At 38.9% G+C, this 18443-nt stretch overlaps 1 pseudogene; it reads left to right on the top strand.

Annotated features, from left to right (window-relative positions):
• The first annotated feature begins 15254 nt into the window (after positions 1–15254).
• Positions 15255–17245, top strand: LOC120862014 (annotated as a pseudogene).
• Positions 17246–18443: the final 1198 nt, after the last annotated feature.

The following is an 18443-nucleotide window of genomic DNA, read 5'->3' as shown; positions in this document are numbered from 1 at the left end:
GCCTGACACTGTTTCCACTGTTTCCCTGTCTATTTCCCATGAAGTGATGGGACCGGATGCCATGATCTTCATTTTCTGAATGTTGAGCTGTAAGCCAACTTTTTCACTCTCCTCTTTTACTTTCATCAAGAGGCTTTTTAGTTTCTCTTCACTTTCTGCCATAAGGGTGGGGTCATCCGCATATGTTTAAAAAAGTCCATTATTACTCTGATGATTTTATCTAACATAATTATATTTTTATAATAATTTTATGCAATAACCTAGTTTCTAGTTTCATAACAGGAACTTAAGAAATATTTATTAAACAGTTAATAGGATTAAAGAATCAACTATTTGCTTAATATTCCAATAATTTTATTGGAAGCAATGAATGTTTTTAAAACATTTCATGGGTTATGAAAATGTCCTAGCTATTGTGAAATAGAGCATCTCCTGGAACAATTAGGGAAAAAAATCTGGGGAGAATTATGGAATAGTCTAGAAAAAAATAAATAGATAAATAGCCAAGATAAGCAATTGCTACCATATGCTGGGCATTGATTCTATGTGAGTGCTAGTCACTCAGTAGTATCCGACCCTTTGTGACCCCATGGACTATAGCCCGCCAGGCTCCTCTGTCCATGGAATTCTCCAGGCAAGAGTACTAGTGTGGGTGGCCATGCCCTTCTCCATCTTCCCAACTCAGGTATAGAACTCGGATCTTCTACATTATAGGCAGATTTTTTACCCTCTGAGCCACCATACTGGAGATTCTATGTTGGTTCTATAATAAGTACGAAACTGAAAGTTTAGTTGTACATCCTCTGTACAGTAACTATTATTGTGATTAAAGATGAAAAAACACAGAGATCTAATAACTTGTACAAGGTCACCCAGCAACTGAAGGATTGAAGCAGAATTCAAATGCAGGCACTTCTAACTCCAAAAACTGTGTATTTAGCATTCTCTTTGAAATAATAAGGATCAAATTATCAAATACTATGTTTTTAATCTGTGACAGGCAATATCTTGTTTGCAACTTCTCTGGGGCTCAAATATTGACCATAATAAAATACTTTTACTTCCTCAAGGCATGCAATTGGAAAATATCCTGGGCCAGCCTCATAGAGAAAAACATAATTCGGGTTATAAATTTAAACATGGATGGAAGCTCATTTGGAAAGGCAGACATAAAAGAAAGTAAAAAGAAAAGGGGTTATGCATTTGTAACTTAAAGGTGTGAGGAATTAAATGCTCTTGGCCCAGTCCTAGTCATGGCTTACTCTTCTCATTTAAACTTGATACTTCAAGCATACAATTATTATAAAAACTGAAAAATCAAATGGGTATGGCTTTCATTTATTTATGTAATGAGAGAGAGAGTCTATCTAAAAAAGTATAAGAACTAGGATCAATCCAAACTGGACTCCTTTATGTTCAGATGGACCAAGCCATTTCCAGCTTCAAGGCCTTTGAATGTGCTGAGCATATATTCTACATCAATTTCTCTGTTTCTGTATGATCATCTTTATATCATTTGGGTCCCAGAAATAAACATTTCAACATCTGGGCCTTCTCTTCAAAGCCTATCAAAAGACAATCTCTAACTCCCAGTCCCTGTTAATGAAAGTGTGATATTAGACATTGCATTGGCTTATTTAAAGTGATTTGCTTTTAATTTTTTACTACCTTGTTTATCACCTATAATTATAGGTATTATCATATGCTTTGAAATTTTATGTTTTGTTTATCAGCACTTAGCATGATATCTGGGATATAGAGCTGGATACATAGCTAAAGATATAAAATAGATATATAAATATAATAATTATTAATTATTGGTTAGTAAGGTCTGTTTAATAGTCTGTCCTTATAAAGCTTGCAAAAGTTGAAATATTAAATTAAGACTACTAGGTATGTTCTTTGTATAAATGCAAAATAGATTATTTTAGACCTGTGGACTAGGTATCATTTTTGGCATAACTAAAATCATGCCATCCAGTCCCATCACTTCACAGCAAGTAGATGGGGGAAAAGTGACAGACTTTGTTTGGGGGGAGGGGTGCTCCAAAATCACTGCAGGTGGTGACTGCAGACATGAAATTAAAAGATGCTCACTTCTTGGAAGAAAAACTATGACCAACCTAGACAGCATATTTAAAATCAGAGACATTATTTTGCCAACAAAAGTCCATCTAGTCAAAGCTATGGTTTTTCCAGTAGTCATGTATGGATGTGAAAGTTGGACTATAAAGAAAGCTGAGTGCTGAAGAATTGATGCTTTTGAACTGTGGTGTTGAAGATCCAGCCAGTCCATCCCAAAGTAAATCAACCCTGAATATTCATTGGAAGGACTGACTGATGCTTAAGCTGAAACTCCAATACTTTGGCCACCTAATGTGAATAACTGACTCTTTGGAAAAGTCCCTGATGCTTGGAAAATTGAAGGCAGAAGGAAAAGGGAACAACAGAGAATGAGATGGTTGGGTGGCATCACCAATTCTATGGACATGAGTTTGAGCAAGCTCCTGGAGGTGGTGATGGACAGGGAAGCCTGGCATGCTACAATTCATGGGGTTGCAGAGTCAGACATGACTGAGCAACTGAACTGAACTGAACAATCAGTGGAAAATATCTAATCAGAATTTTAAATATTAACTTCTGAATTGATGCTATAAAACACTTCATCTGAAGAGTAAGTTTTTTTTGTTTTTTGGCATATATGTCAGTTTTTTAGTATTTTAACTAAAGATGATTTAAGAAAATTATAGGCTAAAAGAAGATAAACTCATCTCAGGGCATGCCCTATGTAATATCCTGGTTACAAAGGCTATGACTTCAACTGACAACTTCGTGTTATTAGTCTGAGAAATGTCATAATGAAACAATACATGCAGGGGCTTATTGTTACCATGATTTCTAAATATGAATGCCAAAATAACTGTGGTATAATCAGCTGTTGGTAACTTGTTAAAACTGTGCAAGTTTGTAGCTCTGAAAACATAGTCAAGAGTAAATGGTGTACTACTATAAAATCCTGATTTGGGTAAAAGTTCTATGGAATCCGGATAATCTGTTTATCTAACCCATTTAAAATTTAACATTTAAGGAATAATGACAATCATAATATGTCCTAAAATGAAAAAAATTATTTTTCTCAAAATTCTATTTTAAAATATTCTAGTATTTATTTTCTTCTCAAAATTCTATAACACTTTCTTGATTTTCCACAAATTGAAAAGCTACTAAGAATTATTGAAAATGTGAATAATGTATACTATAAACAAACTTTCTATAGAAAATACTGTGGTAGCTATATAATCTAAATTTTTTTGACCATGTAACCCAAATAGACTTTACTGTAACTGTTCTGTATTTACCTTATGATATAGTTTATCACAGATTTCATTAAAAATATTTTAATAATTGTCTGACATAAGCATTTTTTATAGATTGTTATTTCCCTCTGAAAATCTGATTGTATTGATCAATCAGGCTGATTTCAGCTACAGGTAATAGAAAAACCATAATTTAACTCTTTTAAATATTAATTGCATTTATAATCTCACATTAAAGGAAGCTCACAGATAAGTTAATTGAGCAGGTTACTAACATTATAAACTAGGTTCCTTCTATTTGTCTTTATGCCAACCTCATACGTTAGCTTAATCTAAACATGTGTTCCATTCATGATATCAAAATGGTTGACGTGGACCATGAGCCTGCTGTACTCAACATTTCATATCATATTTATACAAGTCATCCAGCAGAGTCCCTAAATGCACATGCAACTGACTAAGTTTGATTCCATATTCAATCATAAACCAGTCACTGGCAAGAGAAATACAATTACTTGACTAGAATAGATTCATCAGAATTGACCCCTTAAAGGACAATGTCATAATCCAGTGAAGGTAGATTATTGAAAAAATTCAGGGTTCTATAAACAAAAACTAATAGAGACTGCTATTTGACTGGCAACAAACTACTTCAGTGACTCTTAAGTGAATATGTACAATAACAAAATGAAATTTGATAAATCCCACATTCAAAAAATAACTGATGTAATTTGCTCTAAGTTAGTGACAGGGTTACTACAATGAGATTTCACTGCTTTCCAGCCTTCAGTTTTCTATCTTTAATTTGTGTCACTAGGTTTTTTCAGCTGGCAACCGTATTTTAAGCTGCACCCCAGAGAAGTCAAGAATTGCCTTCAGTCTTCATTAACATGCAGTATGTATTTGAGTAGTTTTGTTATTTGTATATTTTGCTGATATTTATACTCAGTTCATTATGAACTTTTGTAGGTGAGAATGTATGATTTACAATATTTACTCTGGCTCAGTAATGGTTTTATTATGCAGGCACGGTTAAGGTAATAAAACTAGAGCACCACCTCACCTTGAGAGCCTCTTGCTGTGGCTAAAGGCTTTTTATTAAATTTTCTGTGGCCATGGTAGTTAACACCAGTGACAAAATTCCCCCATGGAACGAGATTCTGGGGGTTTGTTCATGGCAGATGAGATGATACAATTCCCCTTTTCCCATTGTTGGATGTAGTGCATTCTGAAACCAGGTCTGAAACATGAAAGGTTATTTTTGCTGAATGTCATACACTAGCACATTTGTCCAGCTACAATGAAAAACCCTTTAACAATGAAGATATGTTTTATTCCAATGACATTTCAGGAAATGAAATTCAAATTTGCTGACAGTAAGCTGTACTTTTTGGGAGTCGACTTCTTCCACATTTTCTTGCATCATATAAAAAAGGTCAACTGTGGATAAAACTGGAGAGCAGTCATTTATCATATTTCTCACTCTGCAAATCTTCTAAGGGTTAATGGCATTGAAAGCTTTTTGACTTAAATCTTTGCCCCCTTTTTCATTCTCATTGTTTCAGTGCTGTGTTACTATCTCTAATCACAAAGAGAAATCTCTATGAAAAAGCATATTTACTGCAATATCTTTTGTATTCCTTTTCATTTATTTGCAGACCAATTTCATACCAGCATACAGAACCTGAAACAAGACTTTTCATGGAGATATGTTCCTGAAATGCTACATATAATTTTAAGATATTTTGTAGATTACATTTTGAAAGTTGTACATATCCTGAGAATCACAATATAGATCTCCCTCCTTAATACTTCATCCATATTGTCTGAATTTTGATCATTCTAACTACTTTAAATGGTATTTCATCTGTTTTTATGAAATATCAAAATATGAAAAAGAGAATATCTTTCCCTCCCCAGTCAGCTTTTTAACAATGGCTAATAGCAGTTTAGTTGATTTTCAGTTTAGTTCTGCAGCCATTTATTGAGTTTGTACTCAGAGCATGACGTAGTCTTAGATACTATGAGAAATACTAAAATGAGTAATGATGAGAAGCATATGTTCCAAAAGGGAGATAAAAAACAGACATATGATTTACTTAAGTCTACCAAGGCAGCTGTTAATAAGTGACATAAATGATCTATGAGTTGAAGATTCTCATCTATACGACTCACTGTTAGTCACTCAGTCATATCTGACTCTGCAGCCCCATGGACTGCAGCCTGTCAGGCTCCTTGGTCCATGGAATTCTCCAGGAAAGTATACTGGAGTGGTAGCCATTCCCTTTTCCAGGAAATCTTCCCAATCCAGGAGTCGAACCTCAGTCTCCTGCATTGTAAGCAGATTATCATTTGAGCCACCAGGGAAGCCCCACCACTTACTAGATGGAAAATTACATGAAACATTTTGCTACTGTTTAATGGATCAAATCATTGGTTTCATTAGCATTGGAGGAGTCTAGCACGTTGTCCCTAGAGCTAGGAAAAGAGGAAGGTGATAGTTCCCTTTGGGAATTAAATTTTGGTAGCACTAGTGGTAAAGAGCCTGTCTGCGATTGCAGGGGCATAAGAGATGTGGGTTTGATCTCTGGGTTGGAAAGATCCCCTGGAAGAGGAAATGACAGCCTATTCCAGTATTCTTGCCTGGAGAATCCCATGGACAGAGGAGCCTGGTGCACTACAAACCATAGGGTCACAAAGAGTCAGACATGACTGAAGCGACTTAATACACATAAAGTCAAGAGAAGAAACAGATTCCCTGGACAGTAGGAGTCTGTTGAAAATGCTAATATATAAGTGAAGCATTTATTTTATCAAAAAGGGAAACCATAGAAAGAGTCAGAGACACTTAAATTCAGTGGTTAATTCCACAATTGGCTGAGTGGATGTATTACATGCATTTGCCATGGGAATTTGAATATTTCTCATTCTGATATCCAGCTTATCACAAGGATAGAGCTGAATATAAATCACAGGAGCCCATAAGTATCATTTCCCACTTATTGACAAGATAGCAAATACCGTCAGATGGCTATGGCCAGCTAGCTTAACCTGATGCCTTTAAACATTCAACACGGCCAATTCCCCTTATTTTGAGGTTTTGCTCAGTGTGTAGTTTTCAATTCCCATAAAATTCACTTTTTCATTCTCTATTCTTTATACTTCTTATTTCTATGTTCTTGAATTACACAGAAAATCCAAAATATTGTTTTTTACTGATTATGTGGTCATTTCCCATTGGTATTAGGTGACAAAAATATTCTGATCCATGTGGTAGCATTTTCTTTCTGGTGTCTCTCCTAGTCTCACTAGATTTTTAGTTAAGTGTGATTCAACCTCTTGTGGCCAAATTTCCCCTGCTTACTGGCTAAATTCTGTCTGGATTTTTAAAGAGCCGCAGTCCAGAAGCATTTCTTAGGATCAGTGTTGAGGACCAGTGCAGTGACTACCATTTGCAAATGCACTTTCTTCTCTACTGATATCCCCAGTTGTCAAGCTACTAAATTTCTGGTTATTTGATTCCAACAGTTTTACCTTGCATCAATTACAAAAGGGCATATTTCATTGCTAAACACAGTCTAGCAAGTAAGTGACCAAGTTACATTAGTGAAAACATTAAAGAAAGAAAATGTTTTCAGTGTGCTCCTGGTATAAATATCTATAAGGTCTAGATATCCTATTAGGATATCTGCATACCTTCATTTGTTACAACACATTTACGTATCAATCATTGAGAAGGCAATGGTAATCCACTCCAGTACTCTTGCCTGGAAAATCCCATGGATGGAGGAGACTGGTAGGCTGCAGTCCATGGGGTCACTAAGAGTCGGACACGACTGAGCAACTTCACTTTCACTTTTCACTTTCATGCATTGGAGAAGGAAATGGCAACCCACTCAGTGTTCTTGCCTGGAGAATCCCAGGGATGGGGAAGCCTGGTGGGCTGCCATCTATGGGGTCACACAGAGTCAGACATGACTGAAGAGACTTAGCAGCAGCAGCCCCATTCTAGATGTATACATAATTTTTATATTAAAATTACTGAGAATTTGATTAACTGAAAGCCAAGGGAATTTATGGGAAATTATTTGTAGAGACAATCTTAAAGATATGTAAGGATAAAAACAAGACTAATGGCTATTTTCCACAGGATCAAGGCAATATTCTCAAGTAGTTTGAATTTTTCTCTCTATCATTAATGAAGGAGAAAACATTGGATGTTATTATGGACATTAAAAATGGAAAGATGTATCTTAGATTAGTAAAACTGTAATGACAGAAGAGTGAGGTCTTAATGCAATAAGATTGGTGGCCTTATCATGAAAAAGGACACCAAAGATCTCTTTTCAATCTTTCTGCATACCCACCCAGAGAAAAGGCCATGTAAGGACACTGAGGTAGTGCCATCTGCAAGTCAAGGAGAGAGGTCTCACCAGAGGCTGCTCTGCTGACATTTGGATCTTGGGCTTCCAGAAGTGTGAGAAAATAAATTTCTATAAGAAAAGAAATAAACCACACACAGTCTGTGGTATTTTGTTATAGGAGCTTGACTTCATTAATAATTTCCAAGGAAACTGATGGGTGAATAATCTTCTAATGTTTAGTAGAGTCATAGTCTTCTAATTTGAGGTAAATTTACAACATTGTGTTCTTGAACAGGAAATAAATGGTGGCAAATATATATATAATGTTTGCCATTTTATATATATTGGCAAACATTTTATATATATATATATATAATGGCAAAACAAATATATATATAATGTTTACAATGATGTGTTTCTTTAAAAGATACTTCACTCTAGTATATGGGGTCCTCACTGTTAACAGAAATAAGTTTCAAATGAGACAGGATGACTTCCAGATTCTGGAAACCAATTAATACACAGACCTAAATAGATTGCAACAGGTCACCAGTGAAAGTCCAAACCTTAAGGAGCAGAAATAACAGAACCAAGTGAATCTGGCAGACAGGTGGCAGTCAAAACAAAGGGACGTCAAAACATAGCAGAAAAAAATAGGTAAAAATATTACTGAACACTAGGTATTTTCCAAATGCTTACAAGATCTTTTGCACAGGTAAGGAATACTATTTGTACATTTTAAACCATAAGCTTTCTTTTTCTATGTCTACTGTCCTATGACTACCACCTACTAGAGTATTGTCATTTATTACTCTATGTAAAGAACAGATACAGCCTGGGGAAAAAAGTGTTACATTAAGTTCTAAGTGAATTTATGCTCTTAATGTGTTACATTCTACAGTGATTCAGATATATGTATGTATACATTATATATGTATACATACACACTCTCATATATATGTGTGTGTGTCTGTGTGTGTGGGTGTGGTGGTTGTTGTTGTTACTGTTCAGTTGTTTAAGTCACATCTGACTCTGTGACTCCTTGAACTGCAGCATGCTAGGCTTCCCTATCCTTCACTATTTCCTAAAGTTTGTTCAAACTCATATCCATTGAGTTGGTGATACCATCCAACCATCTCATCCTCTGTCACCCCCTTCTCCTCCTGCCTTCAATCTTTCTGAGCATCAGGGTCTCTTTCAATGAGTCAGCTCTTTGCATCAGGTGGCCAAAGAATTGGAACTTCGACTTCAACATCAGTCCTTCCAATGAATATTCAGGATTGATTTCTTTTAATATTGACTGGTTTGATCTTGCAGTCCAAGGGACTCTCAAGAATCTTCTTCAGCACTACAATTCCAAAGCATCTATATGTGTTCTTTTTCAGATTCTTTCCCATTAAATATTATTACAAAGTATTCAGTATAGCTTCTCTGCATGTTTTTTTTAACTCACAGAAAGTGAAATAGCTTAGAACTAAAGCACCTTTTGATTTATAAGGATTTGATATTTGAAGAAATCTGGATCAGTTTGTGTCTAATAGATCAAAAGTGAAATTAAAGAGAGAGCACTGAGGTTTTGCTGAAAGCCCTGAAGTGGAGAAAGCAGCATACAGCAACACTCTCCTATCTAACAAGAAAGAGAACACATATACTTTTTAAAGAGAGAATCATAGAAGAGCTGAAAAGTGAAGAGGAGTATGGGGAGAAAGACCATTATGAGACTTGTTTGGAGCGTCCTTGTTGACCTTAGAGGGCCACCATTCTGCAGGGATGACTAGAGAACCCAGGGAGCTGGCTGAATTCCAGAGCAGAAGAGCTTCTTGTGTGAATTCTGCACTTAAAGTTACTCATCAGCAGATTCGTCCATGACACTCTAGACATAAAAAGCTTCCTCGCAATGTGCACCACTGAATTGAATTTTCATTCCAAATTTGCTTTGAATGGTGTCCCAAATCTAAGCCTTCAGACATAAGTTAATATCTAACAGGAAAAATTTATGTAAACCATCCTGCATGCAAATACTTTACACTCACACACTAGGGCACACATTAATATGTATCTTGTGATATCCCCATGGCACATCAACAAATTGACTAAGAATAGAGCTATGTGACTGAGCTTCCCTGGTGGCTCAATGGTTAAGAATATGCCTGCCAATGCAAGAGACACAGGAGACATGGGTTCAATCCTGGGTTGGAGGATCCCCTGGAGGAGGAAATGCAACCAATTCCAGTATTCTTGCCTGGGAAATTTCATGGAAAAGTCTAAAATAGGTAAATCCCATAATCAGAGGTCAAGTTAGGAAGCTGAGACATTTATTGCCAACACAATGAGGGAGAGTTGCATGAGAAACAGGTGAACAGGGATTAGAGGTGAATACACAATAGCTGTCATTGTGTATTCAGTCATCCCAGCAGGTTCAAGGAAGAAAGAGGTAACAGGATACAGAATAGCCTCCTATTTCTCAAACTTTTGAAGTTATACCAATTTTTTTCCCTAAATCCATAGTCATCCTGAGAGCATGAGCAGTAGAAGAAAGAAAAGAATGAGGAAAAAAATAGAGAGAGTTTAAATGGGAAGACAGTCCTGATATAAATTTTAAATTTGAATTGATTTAGTTTAAATATTGGCTGAGGCTAAACATCTAAAAGAAGCTAGATTTTTAACTTGGAAAACCATATTACATTTTTAGATTGAATATTATTGGACTTCAAGGTGGTTAGCAGTGGAGCAATTAAATGAGGCAGTAGGGACAACCAAATTGGAAAAAAGATACATCTTGATGGACTTTTGATATCCTGATCCTTTTAGGATGTTTATTTTATCTGATAGATATTTTATGTGATGGAATTTGGGATAATATCTCAGTTCTTATACAACTTAGTTTTATTAATTAAGTTACTTAAATTTCTCCATAAATTTTTATTTATTTTTCTGTAAAAAGGGAGATATGATTATAAAAATAGTATCCAAATAATATCAAGGATGAATAAATGAGACCCCAAAGGTCCTCCTTTTTAAAAGCTATTTCCTGGATTTCCCTGGTGGTCCCATGGTTAAGAATCTTCCTGCCAATACAGGAGACACAGGTTTAATTCCTGGTTGAGGAAGATTCCACATGCCACAAAGCAACTAAGCCCAGGAGCAACAACTTCTGAGCCCATGTGCCTTAAGCTCATTGGAGAAACCACCACAATGAGAAGCCTGCACACTGCAACTAGAGAAAGCATGAGTGCAGCCACGATGACCCAGCACAGACAAAACTAAAATAAAATAAAGAGATAATAAAACCTTCTTCCTTCCACCCAATTTGCAGTGCATGCTATGTTCTAAATGATAGCTTTCTAATACATCCCTCAGACATGTCCTCAAATATGCTAGGCTAGGTGATTACATACTTGCCAAACCACATGCAAGATTTCTGAACAAGTGAGGACCAGGGAAATTTCTGGGAGATAAACTCTCCTTTCTAGAGAAGCAGCATTGAGCTAAAAGCTAGAAGAACCACCTCAAAATAGATTTTAGTATAAAAGATTGATATCACAGCCCAGTAACTCACAAGGACAAGTTGATTGAGTTAGGAAGTGGCTTATTTGATTTATAAACAATACAGTAATTTGAAAACAGATGCTTTATGCATTTTGCTCTATTTCAGTTATTTGTAAGATTAGATTTTATTTCAAGTTAAACTTGGCAAATGCCATTGTTTGTGATAGCATCAGGCTCCGGCCTATTAAAATATATCTGTTCTATGCACCACACACTGGGACCTTCTGTCTTCATTCTGGGGGAGATTAATGCTGTGGCAGTGGGATGTAAAGGTTGCACACCTTCTTGTTTTACATCCAGAAACAGTGATAACACATGTATAGAAACCCCACTGGCAAAGAAACATGGTTTTAATCACTGTCTACATTCTTTTGCTTGCATATTCCTCCCTCTCACTGAACATCAAAGTGCCTCTTTAGTCAAAACAAAACAACTCCTGCAGGTGTTCATTTCTTCCCTAATGCTTTTTATCTCTCCTTGCTTCCCTGATTGCTCAGACCATAAAGAATCTGCCTGCAATGCAGGAGACTAGGGTTTCATCCCTGGTTGGGAAGATACCCTGGAGAATGGCTACCCACCCAGTATTCTTGTCTGATGAATTCCATGGACAGATGAGCCTGGCAGGCTACAGTCAAAGGTGTTGAAAGGAGTTGGAAATGACTGAGCAACTAACACTTTCATTTTTCACTTTCAGGGACTGTGGACACCAATGCTTCTTGACCACAAGCTATGTTGCAGAAGAAAAAGAAAAGCCCTCTATGATGGCAAAAAAAAAAAAAAAAATTTAAATGAACCCTCACTGGGGGAAAAACTCACTTCTAGTTTACAATATGCGTGAAAGTAAAAGTCATTCAGTCACGTCTGACTCTTTGCGACCTCATGACTGTACAGTCATGAAATTCTCCAGGCCAGAATAATGGGATGGGTAGTTGTTCCCTTTTCCAAGGGATCTTCCCAACCCAGGAATCGAACCGAGGTCTCCTGCATTACAGGCAGATTCTTTACCAGCTGAGCCACAAGGGAAGCCCACAAATGCCAGAGTGGGTAGCCTATCCCCTTCTTAAGGGGATCTTCCCAACCCAGGAATTGAACTAGGGTCTCCTGCATTGCAGGCAGATTTTTTATCAACTGAGCTATCACATAATATGTCACATATTTCTTTGGCTAAAATTTTGGCAAATGCATGTGCATGATAATATGAAAATCTTAGTAGAGATAGTTCCATAAGGAACAACAGGACAGATTTAATACTCTTTTTTGTAGTTTGCTAATAATAAGTGTAGGTTTCCCAGGTGGCACTAGTGGTAAAGAATCCACCTTCCAATGCAGGAGAGACAGGAGATGTGGGTTCAGTCCCTGGATCCAGGAGATCCCCTGGAGGAAGAAATGGCATCTCACTCCAGTATTCTTACCAGGAAAATTTCATAGGCAGAGGAACCTGGCAGGCTACTGTTCATGGAGCTGTTGGGGGAGTGTGTAATTTCCTCAGTTCTGTCTCGCCGCAACAAAAATTTGAAATGGCAGACCAGTGTTACAGCTAGGTTACAGCTCAGTTTTAAACAGCAAACCAGTATTTCAGCTCAGTTTTATTTGGCAAGCAAAGGAAAATACATCCTCGAGGCATGAAGGCAGGCCAACACAAAAGAAGAGATGATAAGAGGGGCTCAATTTTGGCTTTTTCTCCTCCCCCTGAGCCTGCCCTATGTAAATTGGGCTAGCCAGGAGGACTGTTTGTTTCACCTGAGATTCTCACTCCGGTCCTCAGACCACCCTTTATTCCATTTTTGCAGGCTTCTCCCTTCTTTGTCTTTTAGCCGTTGAAGTTTTCGACTTCTTTTTCCTAGTCTAACTACCTAACAGGGCCACAAAGTGTTGGATACTTTTGAGCACACAGATGTAGATGTAGAATAATAAATGTACTAGATATCCAGTGCTTCCTCTATTAAATATGCCTATAATATACTGCTGCTGCTACTGCTAAGTTGCTTCAGTCATGTCTGACTCTGTGCAACCCCATAGACGGCAGCCCACCAGGCTCCACCATCCCTGGGATTCTCCAGGCAAGAACACTGAGTGGGTTGCCATTTCCTTCTCCAATGCATGAAAGTGAAAAGTGAAAATGAAGTCACTCAGTTGTGTTACACTCTTTGCGACCCCATGGACTGCAGCCCACCAGGCTCCTCTGCCCATGGGATTTTCCAGGCAAGAGTACTGGAGTGGGATTCCATCACCTTCTCCATATAATATACTATACTATATAAACTATAGCATCATGTCTAGGGATTTACATTATCTTCTTGACAAAAGCAGCTAAAGAAATAACTGTGCTATGCTTAGTCATTCAGTTGTGTACAACTCTTTGCCACCCCATGGACTGTATAGCCTGCCAGGCTCCTTTGTCCATGGGAATTCTCCAGGCAAGACTACTGGAGTGGGTTGCCGTGTTCACCTCCAGGGGATCTTCCCAACCCAGGGATCTAACCCAGGTCTCCCACATTGCAGGCAGATTCTTTGCCATCTGAGCTACCAGGAAAATCCATTTAATAGGAGCCTAATTTCTTCTAGTTAATAGGAAATTAAGCAAATGGCAATTTTTGATAGTCAAGTGATATGTCATGCTTTCACAGAATAAAAATCATAGTTCATCAATTTTTTTTTGTCCAAACTCTATTAATATTACTAATATTGTTTGGGTTTTTTATTCTCCTTTAGACCCTTCAGGAAATGTGCTTAAATCTATTTTTATAAGAAAAATAATTAGTCTCCCAAAAAATATGTAAGATAGACTATACATCTGTAAAAAATGTGTTGTGATAGTTATTTTTGGTATTATCTTTCTTCTTAATGGAAGAATCATGATGATTCATTCATTGGTTCATTCACTTTACATTCATTCACTTAGCATAGTAAATGTTTATCAAAAAGACAACAGTATCATTTTCCTTCAATTATTCTTTTGACAGGGAGAAGTAAATAATTAGAAAAAATATGGAAAAAAAGTTTATGAAAACATCTTATATACATGTGGTAGTTATAATTAATTTTGCTGCCAACAGTCCTTTTCAATTCCCTTTTCTTTGAAAACTTGGAAAATTTCCTCCATGCCATTATACAGTAAGGGTGGATGTTTCAATCATGGTGCTCCATTCTTCCTGGACAAAAACTGGGCACATTTCTCATTCTAGGCCAATCTTAATAGTCCTGAAATATTGATCAATATTGTTTCAGAAAGGATACTTAAGACAAGTGGGACCCAGAGAAGTCTTTTGGAGGGTTAAATAAAATATCAGAACAAAGATTATTTATTTATGTGTATGTATGTGTTCTCCTAAAATACTTATGATTACAAAGAAGGAATATAATTAATGTAAATTTATTATCAATCATTTTCTACAAGAACTTTACAGAGGCAATATTCATCAGGAAACAGAACCTAGTAAGAATGATAAAAAGAGCTCTCCATCCCGGGTCACCGCAGCCTCCATCACTTTCGGGCCTAGTAGCCTGAAGCAAAATAAACAAATTAAAAGATGACAAAAAGCCCGAAAACGCTTTAAAATTAAAAAATAAAAAAGAGAGAGAAAGAAAAAGAAAAAAAAAGAACGAATCCTCTTTGGAGAACGCGCAGGGAAGTCACTTTCACACACTTCTGGCCTGCCCACCGCCGCTGCACCTGGGAGTCTGTCGGCCCCTTCCGTCGGTCCGGTGGTGAGCTGCCCGCGCGCCGGTGTCCCTGCGCCAACGCCCGCTTGCGCCGCATGGCGGCCCCGTGCCCATCGCCCTCCGAGCGCCGGCCTCCGCACACCACATGGTCCACGTCGCCCTTCGTCGGACCTGCGTGGGAAGCAGCTGTGCACTCAGGCCGCCCAGGGCTTGCCGAGTCAGCACCAATAAATGGTTGGTTTCCCTCTTCCCTGGGCTGCTGTAATCTCAAACCGCCGGGAGCCCGAGGCCTATATTTCTAGAGAAACGCACCTCCAGGAGGCCACCGTGGGTGCCACGCAGGGTGGTGGCACCTGGGGAGATGAACGCTGCGGCCAGCATCTACCCCATGGCCTCCCTGTACGTGGGTGACCTGCACTCAGACATCACCGAGGCCATGCTGTACGAAAAGTTCAGTCCTGCGGGGCCTGCGTTGTCCATCCGGATCTACCACTATATGATGAACCGCCGCTCCCAGGGTTATGCCTGCGTCAACTTCCAGCAGCCTGCCTTGGACACCATGTAATTAAGGGAAAGCCGATCCGAATCATGTGGTCTCAGAGGGATCCATCTCTGAGAAAATCTGGTGTGGGAAACGTCTTCATCAAGAACCTGGACAAATCTATAGATGACAAGGCACTTTATGATACTTTTTCTGCTTTGGGGAACATGCTGTCCTGCAAGGTGGTATGTGATGAAAATGGCTCTAAGGGTTATGCCTTTGACCACTTCGAGACCCAGAAGGCTGCTAAGAAGATGGTCGAGATGAATGGCATGTTCCTCAATGACCGCAAAGTGTTTGTGGGCAGATTCAAGTCTCGAAAAGAGCAGGAAGCTGAAGTTGGAGCCAAAGCCAAGAAATTCACCAATGTTTACATCAAAAACTTGGGGGAAAAGGTTGATGATGAGAATCTGAAAGAGCTATTTAGGCAGTTTGGTAAGACCCTAAGTGTCAAGGTGATGAGAGATCCCAGTGGGAAATCCAAAGGCTTTGGCTTTGTGAGTTACGAAAAACACAAGGATGCCAATAAGGCTGTGGAAGAGATGAATGGAAAAGAAATAACTGGAAAGGTCATTTTCATTGGCTGTGCACAAAAGAAAGTGGAGTGGCAGGCAGAGTTATAGCGAAAATTTGAACAGCTGAAGCAGGAGAGGATTAGTCTCTATCAGGGGGTGAATCTCTACATTAAGAACTTGGATGAAACCATCAATGACGAGAAGTTAAGGAAAGAGTTTTCTCCTTTTGGATCAATCACCAGTCCTAAGGTGATGCTGGAGGATGGGAGAAGCAAAGGATTTGGATTTGTCTGCTTCTCATCTCCTGAAGAGGCAACCAAAGCAGTCACAGAGATGAATGGACACATGGTGGGCTCCAAGCCACTGTATGTCGCTCTGGCCCAGAGAAAGGAGGAGAGAAAGGCTCACCTTACCAACTAGGATATGCAGCAGGTGGCTGGGATGAGGACACTGCCCACCAACACCATCTTAAATCAGTTCCTGCCTGAAGCTGGGGCTACTTTGTGCCAGCAGTTCCACAGACTCAGGGAGGATCTCTGTATTACACATCTAACCAGTTAGCACAGATGAGGCCTAATCCACGCTGGCAGCAAGGTGGGAGACCTTAAGGCTTCCAAGGAATACCAAGTGCTATACACCAGTCTGGGCCTCATCTAGTTCTTCGCCATCTGGCTCCAACTGGTAATGCTCCAGCCTCTCACAGCCTCCCTACTACCACTCAGAGACGGGTCTGAGTGCCCTGATTGCTTGGCTCTGGACTTTGGTGGGGCTGCTGCCACCCAGCAAGGGCTGACTGACAGCTGCCAGTCTGGAGGTGTTCCTAAACCTCTTACAGAACTTAGCGTCTCGCGTCACTGTTGCTACCGCTGCTCCTTGGACTGTTGCATCTTACAAATATGCCTCCAGCGTCCGCAGTCCTCACCCTGCCATCCAGCCCCTGCAAGCACCCCAGCCTGCAGTCCACGTTCAGGGGCAGGAGCCGATGACCACCTCCATGCTGGCCACAGCACCCCGCTCCCCCGCCACGGCCCAGGAACAGAAGCAGATGCTGGGTAAACGTCTGTTCCCACTCATCCAGACGATGCACTCGAACCTGGCTGGGAAGATAACTGGGATGCTGCTGGAGATCGACAGCTCGGAGCTGCTGCACATGCTGGATTCCCCCAAGTCTCTCTGCTCCAAGGTGGATGAGGCTGTGGCGGTCCTTCAGGCTCATCATGCCAAGAAAGAAGCTGCTCAGAAGGTGGGGATTGTTGCTGCTGCTACCTCTTAGACAAGGACGAACCAATTCAAAAACCAAATAAACCCTCATGGAATTCAGCTCAATGTTTGAAGACTTCCTAGCTTGTCCTATGGACCTCAACACCAAGAACTGCATTTGCAAATTTAATAGCTCATTTTGTATCAAAAGGTCAATTATGAAGCACCTAGAATTTTTCAGTTTAAAGAATGTATTCTCTGGGGTCTGCTATGGCTCAGACAGTGTTGTTTTTTTTTGTTTGTTTGTTTGTTTTTCTATTGTGAGTTTTGATTTTTTTTTTCCCCAATAAATTGGTTTTATTTGATGTTTCCAAGTCTTAAGTTTCTCAATAAAGAAAAAAATCTCCATTAAAAAAAAAAAGAATGAAAAAAAGAGAATGGAAACAATAATGAATGAGAAAGAGATATAACTATTGGCATAATTTGAGCTCCTGGAATCAAATGTAACTAAAACCAGATTTCTCCACCTACTTCCTAATTACTGGAATCAGTAAATTCCTTTTAAAACATAATAATAATAGCATTGTTGAATGTTAATGTAGCCGAATGTGAGCAGTAATCTTTCCCTGCTGTCTCAGATGTTCGCAGCCAGCCTAAATGTAGAGGACAATGCTTTCAGTTCCAAACCCTCAGGTGAGGTTCTCATCTATTTTACAGACTCCCTAAAAGATCCTCTAACTAATTCAGCCTGCTATCACCCTTGACCCTGAGGATATTTGAAAGAAGAAAAACAGTAAATCTAATTGTCCCATATTTTCCTGTGGCTGAAATAGCACCAAACTTAACCCTATTGTTCAGATAAAAATCCAAAAGTTTTCCTTAGTTTCTCACTTTTCTTAACCTTTACTTCAAATCCTTTGTAAAGTCCAATGGCCGTACCTTTAAAATCAAACTAGTTGTTACCTTTTTTACTTGACAACCAGTCATTAACACCATTATCTCCTTCTCATGAAGAGGAAAAGTTAAAATTTTGCATAACCTCCTACTCCTTTTGCCTCTGTAACTCAGCTTGCTCCTTGCAAAATCTGGATCACATAGGCCATGGATCACGTAGTCTCAGAAAGTGGGGACTCACAATACTAGGAACTGGAACTTATCTCACTAACCCTGTCCTGCTCTTTGCAATCACCCAGCCCCTGCAAACCCGCTTAATCATGCCTGTCATGCATAAAACTCTCTAACCCCTTTGTTGGGGCTCAGAGCTTGGAATGTCAACTCCTCCGGGCCTGCTGGC

Source organism: Oryx dammah, unplaced genomic scaffold, assembly GCF_014754425.2.
Source record: "Oryx dammah isolate SB20612 unplaced genomic scaffold, SCBI_Odam_1.1 HiC_scaffold_3, whole genome shotgun sequence".
Taxonomy (NCBI): domain Eukaryota; kingdom Metazoa; phylum Chordata; class Mammalia; order Artiodactyla; family Bovidae; genus Oryx; species Oryx dammah.
Note: the sequence above shows the minus strand (reverse complement) of the source record. Positions and strands in the feature narration are given on the sequence as shown.